The sequence below is a fragment of the Gordionus sp. m RMFG-2023 genome, chromosome 2 (assembly GCF_954871325.1).
Source record: "Gordionus sp. m RMFG-2023 chromosome 2, tfGorSpeb1-WG-v2, whole genome shotgun sequence".
Taxonomy (NCBI): Eukaryota; Metazoa; Nematomorpha; class Gordioida; order Chordodea; family Parachordodidae; genus Gordionus; species Gordionus sp. m RMFG-2023.
The window spans coordinates 15,583,459-15,594,709 of NC_088776.1; positions in this window are offsets into that span (position 1 = coordinate 15,583,459).

Genomic DNA, 11,251 nt, shown 5'->3' on the forward strand with positions numbered 1-11,251 from the left:
TCTCCCCTCTTTCAAAAAAATGAACCAAATTTTTTTAATCATAAAATTAATTCGATTTACAAAAATAATGTTATGGTTTAATTCTGGAAATTTAACATAAATATATATTTTTAAAAACTTATATTCGAATTAAAATTTTAAAGGTGCCAAACGATTTCCATATTTCTTATATCCGGGTATTTATATTGCCATTTGGATAAAATTGTAAAAACCATTACAACCAATACAAATCTGAATACAATTACTTCGACCTTTTAGAACCCTCCTGCATAGATTGTTCCTCCATTTACTAGCCAACTGTCAAAAACTAGGGCCGCCATATTTATGATGGTCAAGGTATTCAAGATGTTGTAGGATCATCTATAATATATATAAAAGACGTGTCAAAGTCATAGTGTCACAATTTATAATATATATTTAAAAATCATGAATTTAAAAAAGCGTCTGTGGCCTAATCGGCAAGAGCGTCGCTTACAAATCTGATGGCTTTGAGTAAGATTATTTTTTTTCTTAATCTAACTTGCTTATTCCATCCTTGAGGAGATGATAATATCTATCTATAATATTTATAATAATATAATTAAAAGCCATGTCACAGTTACAGTGTCACAACCTAATAGCCAATAGTATTCTTTTAAATGATATTTGTCCAATAAAAATCATCATAGCTATTCAGTTCAATGATAATATCATACCATATCAAACATTCATTTATTTAACTACCATAACATATAAACTAGAATTCTTAGGCGAATGATAGGTATTGTCTTAAGGTGGTATCTATCAAATTTGTATTTTGTATATTTTTCATTTGGACAAATTTATTTATAATATATATTAAAAAATCGTGAGTTTTGAAAAGGGTCTCAAATCATCAAGCGCATAGCTTATAAATCCGATGGCTTTGGGTTCGAATCCCAGCAAAGATCATTTTTATTTCTTAATTCAACTTAGGATAGGAGGCCGGACTCGCTTGATTCTGTTATAACATATGTTAAATAATAAGTGTCTTATTACATTTTAATCAATTTTGGTCGATATTAATTAGGTTGGTATTTAGAAAATTGCTATACGTTGATTTGGTAGTATCTATCATTAACTGAATTCTTATAGGTGAAATATTCATTTAAAAGTATAATTTTTATCTAATTTTATTTTGATAAATAAAATCTCAAAACTCTGGAGAACATTGTACAAGGAGAGCATTGTGCCTTCCATTATAAATATTTCCACAATCTAATAAATATTTACATTTTATACAATTTATAACTTTGTTACAATCCTTAAAAAAATTGAAATTGGGCCAAGCAAAACTTGGGATTGGCATTAACTAAATTCTCATTGGGCCTGAAAATGTTGTCATTTGCAGACCTCTGGTGGTAAATGCATGGGAAAATAAAAGTGGCAGACGCATATCATTTATAAATGGATTCTTTGGCAGAGGTAAAATCCATTATTATCTGCTGTTTCCGATATCATCCTGACTAGAGGTCTGCAATTGTTTGGTGTACTTGCCTGCTCATTTATTTAAAATTTTGTTTATCTTGCCTGTCCAATGTTTAAAAATTATTATGGTTTATTTGGCTCTTTATGTAGTGTTTTTTTACTTAAACTTATTAGTTATAAAATAAAAAAAATAATATCTAATAATAAATAGAAGGTTGCTCATTTTGCCTGAAATATACTTCAAATTCACCTATACATTGTTTTAAAAATATTTTTCAACCCTCCCACTCACCAACCCAATATCTTTCAGCCTATCCGCAGAATTAGAGAGTCTAAGTTAGGCAAAATTCATCCAGCAAGTTTTAGGTTTTAAATTGCAAATGAATGTATAAAAATTCATTTAGGAATATTTTTTATTGAGCACATAAATATAATTTTTACAGATTTTATGAAATGAATATAATGAAAATTCACATGTTCCGATTATATATTTATATTGAAGGTAATATATATATCAGAGATCTATATGCACCATTTGCACAGCTTGCCTTGGATATTTTTCGCATGGCCCAGTCTGGATTTTTTAAAAATATATTATATTTATTTTCAATTTTTATAGATAATAATGACTATTTAAAATATATAGCCCGACCTGAGTATCTTTAAAATATTTAGGCCCACCCCAGGTATATTTTAAAAAAATTAAAATATGGCCTAACCCCTTAACCTGTATCAAAATATATTTTGTTATGATAAAGATCATCTTGAAGAATGAATCCATATCAGGAGAAGATTCAAACTTATTAAAACTCTGTGGATAACAATTTACCAAGTAGTACTTTGTAGCTTCCATTGTTAATAAAAAACCCTTAAGGAAGGATCCACTCCCACAATCTAATGAATATTTGCAATTTATATGATTACTATCTGATGTCTCACATGAATGACAAGGAATTAGTATTCTCCTTAATTTGATGATGGATAAATCAGAAATAAGCCTATATGAGGTATGAACAGGGTTGCCATGTCTCCCCCCATCAGCGGGAGACTCCCGCAATTTTTTAGTTTACACGCAGACATCTCTCTCCCGCAAAACTACCGCAATTAGAAATCTTTCGCAAAAACCTACCGCAATTTTTTAATTTCTCCCGCAATTTTTTTAAAAGATATTTTAACATTTTTAATATATAAATAATAATTTTGAGAGACATTAATTGAGTATTTCTATATTTTTAAAATAAAGTTTAAATATTTATTCGAAAAACATGTCTAGTTTGTAAATATCTTTCTATCCTGTTTTATTTTTATCCAATAATAAATCAACAACATTTCATTCATATAAGTCAGTACAGGGGAGTATATCAACATCGATTGCAATACAAAAATATTCTCAAAAATAATAAATAATACAGACGCAACTACATTTGCGGAAATCGTATACATCTATCATGTAGTAACATTCACAGAGCTATATCATCACAATGTGGGTCGAATCTTTTCTCATGATATTTAACGACTCCAATATAAGTGCAAACCTTACTTGTGGCAGAACAAAAATGAGCAAGGCTATCACGAGTGTTTAGTACCTGAATCCTAGAGGTCAATTCTAGACGATTTGAGAGATGGGCATCCATACAATTCTAACAGAAGCATCTAATAATGGAAATATTAAAATATTTCCCTCGATCCTTCACTATTTCCCATTAATGAGAAAATTTCAATAAAACTGTTAAAATTTTTCCCTCGGATAGTGAAAAATCCAACGATGTTGCTAGCCACATAATATTAAATATAGATGATTCAGGGTTATCAATGATTTGCATGTCAGTTTTCTGCGCTGATAATGCCTTTGTAAATTTTGGCCAAACGTTACCGAATTGTGGCAGCACAATAATGAATTAATACCAATTGGCTGTATATGCCATATATTACATAATTCTTGCAAGAAGGCAATGAATGTATTATCTATGTCGAAATAATTGTAATGCTTTAACGAATTTAGTTCATCAACTAAAAGGTTAATGAATTAAAAGAGTTGATGAAGTGGTCTGACTTGGAATGGTGTGAGTTGTTGCGATATGTACCTATCAGGTGGTTGTCATAATACCTGCCATAGATAGAATTTTAAAATTTTACGAACCCTTAAATATTTCTTTAATAAAAATTTTAAAAGCTGTCCTAAAATTTTGGAAAAGTTTTTTGAAGATGAAATGGCAGAAGCTTATTTGGGATAATTTTCACATGTAGGAAATCTACTTCATGCAGTTAATATTCAGTTGCAATCAGAATATTCTTTATTAAAAAAGATTTATAAAATCATGCTACAGCTCTGTTCATCTCTACAGTTAAAAATAGATAATAAATTTTATGGCGCTATTGCTAAAAATATCATATTAAAATGTTCAAATAAGACTCTAATTAATACATTTTTAAATGAAGCAGATATTTTTATTAAGACAATTTTAGAATATTTATAATCAAAATTTGATTTTAATAACTCTATTTACAAATATATAAATATTATCAGTGGCCCTTACACTTTCTGAGGGATAGAAGCAGAATAACCCCCTTAAAAGTACCCCCCCCCCTCGAAAAAATAATTAATTATTTTTTGACACTCATAATCAAAAGTAATTTTTATTACATCAATCCTTAATACATAACATAAATAAAGTGTAAAAAAATATACACTTTAAAAATATTTTTTTAAAATTAATAATTTAGATAAATTAGGGGAAGAAAAAGCGAAAGAATTTATAATTTCATCAATATTTAATTGTTTAAATAAAAAATTTTCCATTGATAAAGTGGTTAAATTATTGAGAAATGGATCTTTCATGATGGTACTACGAAATCTTGTTTTAATTAATTTAATTTTACTCATGACTCTTTCGGTAGTACATGAGGTAGTAGGAATGGTTAATATATATTTATATAAAATTGTTAAATTAGGGAAAGCAGAAAAATTTAAAAGTAGAAGATAAGGTAAAATAAAAGAGTATTTGTCCAGTCTGAATCGTCTCAGAATTATCATCATCATCAGAAAAAGAAGCTAAATAATATATTAGTATAAATATTTTAATTAAATAAATTCACAATTCTCAGAATCTACTTTAGATTCTTTAACCTCTAGGTCAAGAGTAATATTTACTCCCCTGTTTTAGCCATCTTATAAATATTTCGAAACTTCAACATTTCTTCAAAAATTTGACTTGAATTTAAATGATAAAATTCACATATATCCTCGATATCATCTTTAACAATTGATTCCACCATTCCCTTTGGTGTAAAAAATGATGTTTGATTTAAAAATTTTATTGATTCATCATTAAATCTTTTAATAACTGCATAATAATTAAATCAAAAATCAACTGCAGCATAAAACACTGGTTTTAAAGTTAAATAAAAATGATGAAAGTATATACCTCTCCTTTTTGATTGGAATGTTTGAAGTCTAGATTTCAAAATGAAAAGGTAGATTTCTCTCCTTCATAAAATCTTGTGCTTTTGAAAAAACATACAAAAATTCAGTGTTATTATTAATTAGGATTAAAAAATAATAAAAGACAATAATTTAAATTATATTTCTCAAATTAATCAGGCAATCTTTTGCCAATTGAATTTGATTTATTGCAAACCATATATCCTTCGAAATGGTTTGTAATTTTGTACAAGCCAAGCTTGTTATCATTAATATTTTATCCAAAACACAAAGTGATAAAATAAAATAAAATTTTTCAATTCTAAAGACTATAGCACTAGCCATAGTGGAAGTGGTAGGATCTTCAGAATCCTTTAAATTTGTCAAAGCAGCCCTCGAGGCATCAAAAAGTAGGAAAAAATTTACAATTGCTTTGTATGATGATAGCCAGCTTCTATAAATACAAAATAAACATTTTAAATCTAAACAAATAAGATAATATTACTGAGTCGTATTTTAGATGCGTAGAAATCGTTGGTATTTTGTAGGTACATTACTCTGACATGCTTTGGGCACCTCATATCTTTTAACGCCATTAAAATATACAAAAATCTTATCTAATATTTTTAAAACATTTCTTAGTTCTTTAATTGATTGGCATGATTGAACAATGATTAAATTTAATCGATGACAATAGCACCAAATAAAAGCTGCCTTTGACGCCTTCGCGCTAATCAAAGTCTACACTTCATTGATTATTCCACCATGTTTGAGGCGCCATCATAGTTTTGCCCAACTAGGAATTCGAGGGGTAGATTCATGGAGCCAAGTTTGGATATTATAATACAGTTGTATTTCCTGTACAATATATGTCTATCAGTCTTTCAACAGTAGGCCTCTAGCTATTTTCAATAAATCTTACTAAGCACCTGCTAAATTCAATCTCATTTTGAATTATTTTTATAATCATATTTTTCATGGTTTCAATGAGAATATTTATGTTATACATGATAATAGATTTGAAAATTTAGATTTAATCCCTTATTTTTTTTTCTCCCTTCTTCTTTCTTCATTTTGTTGTAAATACATTTTGACAACAGGTTCAGAATCTGCAATTAGTTTATTAAGGCCCATCATATTGCCTTCTTGTTGCCTATTGCCCAGAAGGCTTAGTTATGAGATAAGAGTTCGTATTATTATTCTTATAATATATCGGTTATTGTCCACACATTCTTTCTGGGGTATTATAAATTGTTATATGGAAAAAAGCTACTATTACAAGGCTTTTCTTTATATTGTTAAAATTAAGCCCACCATGTCTTTTTCTAATGTGGTCTGTCCATTTATCATCTCTTATATTATGAGATGTGTAATTTTTAATTAAGCATTTGTATTTTTTTGGTTAATATTTTTGGGCATATTTTAAAATTGGAAAAATAATTTTATGACAAGAAATCTTGGATAACAACCTAATTTACTAAACATCGGCCAAAATCTCCGTCAATACATATTAAATTAAATAATAAGTGGGGGTGGGGGGTCTTATTATTATATTCATAAACTAGAGATCACTTGATTATAGATGGATGTAGCAAAACAAAAAAAAAATTAAATTTTAAAAAAAAATTTAACAAAAAAATTTTTTTTAAAAAAGTACCCCCACACAAATTTTTAGAAGCAGTTTCTTCGGAGCCCCCCCCTTCTCCCCGTTGTAGGGGCCACTGAATATTATGACCTTGGAACAGAAACCATCAATTGATGGTTTTCATAATTTAATAAATATATTAAAAATACCGAAAGACATTGATGTCTTGTTTGAGAAGATTGTAATTCTCTCTATTTTTTATGATTCGCCAAAATACTTAAAGTTAGATGGTCTAAAAGCAGAGGAGAAATGGGTTGAATTTTTTCGTAATAACGATAAATCCCCATGCTTGTAAAAAATATGCGAGTATGTCTTCTCCCTCATTCTAATGCCTCATCCGAGCGCATTTTTAGCCTGATGAGGACTGCCTGGAAAAAGGAGAGAAATCGGATTGCTTTAACAACATTATAGGCCGAGCTAATGATTAAACAAATATATAATATGTCATGCCAAGAATTTTATATCTCAATAACAACGGTAAACATTTAGTTCTATTATTTAAATCTCAAATAAAATATAATTAAGTTTTAGCAATGACGCCATAAAATTTATTGTCAATTTTTAACTGTAAAGATGAACACATATGCAGCATAATTTTATGAATCTTTGTTAAGATTCTTCTGATTGCAACTAGACATTAACAGCATGTAGTAGATTTCCTACATGTGAAATCATTCCTAAATATACCTCTGCCATTCATTATTGAAGAAAATTTTCAAAATGTTAGGACAGCTTTTATAATTTTTATTTAAGAAATATTTTTTTAAAGGTTTATAAAATTTTAAAATTCTATCGATCGCGGGTATTAAGAACATATCGCAACCAACATTGTGCTGACTCAATTCTGTAAATACACTCTGTTTTTACCAAATTCACTGAGGCATTATCAGATTAGAAAGCTGACATGCAATTTATTGATAATCTCGAATCTGCTATATTTACCATTATGTTAGCTATGTCTTTGGATTTTTCACTATTTGAGGGAAAAAAATTTAATAGTTTTATTGAAATTACCTTAATTTAAATGAAATAGCGGAGCTTATTAGATGCATCTGTTAGAATTGCATATGTATGCCCATTTTTCAAATCGTCAAGAAATGACCTCCTGGATTTAGGTCCTAAAACATTGATTATAACCTTGCTCATTTTTGTTCTACAAGTATAGTTTTCATTAATATTAGAGTCGTTAAATATTATGAGAAAAAGATTCTACCAACATGTGATGATAAGTATCTCTGTGAATGTTGTACTACAAGATAAGTGATTACAATTGTCGCAACTGTAGTTGCATCTGTATTATTTCCTATTTTTGGAGTACCTTATTATGTAATTAAACGTGATACGTGATAATTAAACGCCTATCCCTATAATGCTATACACACACGGTAGATTTCCAATTGCGGTCGTTTTGCGGGACATTCGCATTAAATATATTTTTAATTGTAAAATTAAAATCGTTTTTTTTTATAAAATTTTATCTTGTTTACATTCTTTTATATTTAAAAAAGATCTGGTTTTTTTTAATAAATTAATTTATTTTAATAAATCAAGATGTTATTTTATTTTGAAAAATAGTTACCGACTTTGTATTTATATAAACTAATTATAAAAATAATAGGCGGATAATTAAGTCATTCAAAATCCCGGCCGAAGGTCGGAACTTTTTAGCAATTTTTATATTTCTACCGCAATTTTCAGATTTCTCACGCATAATACTAAATTTCCCCCACAATTTGAAAATTTATACCTGGCAACCCTGGGTGTGAATCAAATTGATGAGAGTTAATTCCAAAATTTTCATTATTCTTAAATGTTAATGAAGTATATATATACTTATTGCATTCAATATGAAAAAATATTTGAAACGTGTTTGAATATACTTTTTTTTTATTTATATTAATTTCCTTATTTTTTTAATTTTTATTATTTATGTACTCAATAAAAAATTTAATCTTGCTAGATGAGGGTTTTGTATATTGTTATCATGTAAACAGATTTTGGACTTATTAAAATGATGAGTCTTTTTAAATTGGCTTCAAGAATTTGAAAATAAATTATTTTAGGAAGAGCGTCACAGATGGTTCCATCATAAATGTTGATTGATCATATATTTAAATAAATTTAAATAATTAATCTTAAATTTAAATAGTTAATCTTATATTATTAATTGATATGTTTGATATAATTTAACTATTTCAATTACCATAGTCGACTTTGGTTATTAATTTACTTATTATTCACTAAACGTAATTGTAAACATTTGTTATATTATATATTTTTCAATTAACTTTTATATATATATACTTATATATTTTTAGTTCTTTTAGACATAGAATAATAATAAAATATTTTAAAAAATAATTAATTTGAATAGCTTACTTTATGGTGCCCCGGTTACGGTGGTACGTTTTTCGTTTTTCTTTTTTTTTAAAAAAAAGTACTTTTCTTTCGATTTCTTTTGTAAAAATAAGGAGTAAAGGAATTACTTATCAAATTCGTCGTTCGATATTGGAGATGATAAAAGGACAAATAAAATTTTTTGACTTTTCTTTTCGATAGTCAAAATTTTATCCAAATTTACAAAATTATAAAAGGTAAAAAAAAAAATAAAAAATAAAATATATATAAATAAAAGAGTAATATGATAAAAAATAGTTTTTCATCAAAATCTTTCAATTTCTACGTTAGGATGTTTTGTTTCAAAGCTTTTAACATACCGCACTGCATAATTATTGATAAGATGTTGAGGGAAATGGGAGGATGCAGTAGATTCTCTTATGTCCGAAATAACAGGACGAATGAAATTCACTTTTACTTTAAAACCCTCCGAGAGATGATTAATACTTATATGTCTCTTAATGGAAAGCCTTACGTTTTTGATGAAAATAAATTCATTTTTATATTTTGTGCAATTACGGAATATTAGAAATTAAATGTTAAATCTTAAATATCTTTGCAAACATTATACGCTTTATATATTTGACATACTACATTTATAGGGTATAGAAAATTTTCCCTATGTTACGTTATTAAATAAAAATTTACGCGATGCTTAACAGACAGTCTATAGAATATTAATAAAAATTTTAATTTTCCTTCATAACTTAAAGTAGTATGAAATTTTTGTGACGAGTCAAGTCTTGATATTTATAGATAATTCAAATTAAAACTTAGTGGACTAAATCCTCTTTATAAATTAGAATTAAATTTTTCACAGACAAATTATATTGAAACTTAGTGGACTAAATCCTCTTTACGAATTTGAATTAGAATTTTTATAGATAAACTATTGAAACTTAGTGGACCACATTCTCTTGATTAAAATTAAAATTTTTTAGACAACTTAAATTTGATTTTAATGGACTACAATGTTTTGCTTTTACGATTTTAAAAATTGAAAGTTTACTTTATTTAAATAAAATTTTATCATGGACGAAAAATTAACTCTTACACACACTCAATATGTTCCTAAATTTCCCGTGTTATCAGGGAAATTGTCCGAAACTTACATTAACTTAATTGAAACTTATTTTGAAGGACATATTGGGTCAGACTCATCTAAAGTTAGGACACTACTATGTGGCTTACCAATTGAGATTGTAGACCAAGTTACGTCGATATGTTCTAAAGCACAGTTAAATGACTTTAATATTGTTTTTAGTAAATTGAAACTAATAATTCCAAGTGAGGACATGAACTTTAACTTAGCGGTACAAGGTGCCGATGAGTCCTTCCATACTTTTTATTTTAGGATTTCAAAACTTCATAAAAAATGCGATTTTGATAACGATACGAGAATGATTGAGAAATTAATAACTTGTTCTTTAAATGATAATATCAGAAGGAAGTTAAATAAACATAAGCACGAAGGCTTAGATAAGATGATGAAATTAGGAGTTGAGTTAGATGGCAGCAATATTAAGCCGGAGATTAGTGATACAAATTATATAGATAAAAACGAAAATTTTATAAAAAAATGATTTTAAAACTTTTAATAGTAAGGGGAATCTTAATAATTTTAGGCCAAGTGATATAAATAGCAGAAACTACCAAAACAGTAATTTCCGAAATAACGAGGGTCACTCTAGAAATTTTAGTAATAATCAATCTTCAAACAACTACAATTCAAACAATTTTGGTAGGAACAACGCTCGGCAAAATTTTAACTGTAATTCAAACAATTTTGGTAGGAACAACGCTCGGCAATTTAACTATAATTCAAACAATTACGGTAGGAACAACACTCGGCAAGATTACAATAACAATTCAAACAATTATGGTAGAGGTACTTGGCAAAACAACAACAATTCAAACTATTACGGAAGAAACTCCAAGTGGCACAATAACAATAATGCAAACAATTATGATAGAAACAATGCCTGGCAAAACAACAACAATTCAAACTATAACGGAAGAAACTCCATGTGGCACAATAACAATAATGCAAACAATTATGATAGAAACAATGCCTGGCAAAACAACAACAATTCAAACTATAACGGAAGAAACTTCAAGTGGCACGATAATAGCAATTCAAACAATTATGATAGAAATAATGCCTGGCATAACAATAATAGAGATGGTGGAAACAATACATGGAAAAACTATAATCTAAGAAAACAAATACAATATCATGATCAGAGCCAAAGTAATAGCAACAATTGCAATATGAATATTGAAGAGATTGTGGAAAATAAAAATGATGTTACACAAAATAATAATGATAGTGATTTTAATAT